Here is a 1,102-nt window from a genome sequence, read left to right as displayed (position 1 = left end):
CCCCGTCAACAAAACAAAACAAACAAACAGATTCTAAACAGAAAAAATCATAGGTGGAAGGAAATGATGTAATAAAAGGATTTGAGCAGTGGTGGTGCACACCTTTAATCCAAGCACTCGGGAGGCAGAGGCAGGCGGATCTCTGTGAGCTCGAGGCCAGCCTGGTCTACAAGAGCTAGTTCCAAGACAGGCTCCAAAGCTACAGAGAAACCCCCGTCTTGAAAAACCGAAAAAAAGAAAAAAAAATAACATACTATAATATTTTATCTTTAAGGCAAGGTCTTGCTGTGTACGTAGCTTAGGTTGACTTGCAATTCTCTTACCTTCAAATACTTTAAAGTTGTATCCTTCTGCCTCAGCCTTTGAGCACTTAGAATTTCAAATACAAGCAGATTTGGCTGCTCCTAGATGTTTTTTTGTCCTTTGTACATTCACAGGAACTTCCAGGCTAGCACTCAACATCTCAAAGGATGTTCTTCTCACATTAAAGGACCTGGCTTGCTGGTAAGCCAATGTGGCTGTCAGCCTTAATTAATATTTATTGCGTGTCTGTCCTATTGAGTGACTGTTAAGTGTCGTGTGTCACATGGATGCAATTTCTGTTCCCCTTTACCTCCAAGAATGCAAATTCCTGGGCAAGCCTGGGTGGGCATACAGCTGAGCAATAGCGTGCTCCCTCCTGCACAAGGGACAAGTTTGCAGAAGGCAGAGGCAGATATGCACAGGAAACAGGAGTTTGAGTCTTGGGATCACAGGATAGCTGTGCAATCTCCAGCCGGGAGCACCACCGCTTGGAGGCTACGTCTACACAGATGTGATTGACAGTTCACCCTGCTGGCTCCTGCAGCTGAGACTGTAGAATCCCAGGGAGATCATGAAAGTGATTCCCTGAGAAAGCCTAAACACAAATGCCGTACACTGGCTGTAAATAAAACCTTTGCTTTCTTTTTCTTTTCTTTTTTTTGGTTTTTCGAGACAGGGTTTCTCTGTGGCTGTGGAGCCTGTCCTGGAACTAGCTCTTTAGGCCAGGCTGGTCTCGAACTCACAGAGATCTGCCTGCCTCTGCCTCCCGAGTGCTGGGATTAAAGGCGTGCGCCACCAC

The sequence above is a fragment of the Microtus ochrogaster genome, chromosome 18, assembly GCF_000317375.1.
Source record: "Microtus ochrogaster isolate Prairie Vole_2 chromosome 18, MicOch1.0, whole genome shotgun sequence".
Lineage (NCBI taxonomy): Eukaryota > Metazoa > Chordata > Mammalia > Rodentia > Cricetidae > Microtus > Microtus ochrogaster.
This window is presented reverse-complemented; position numbering follows the sequence as displayed.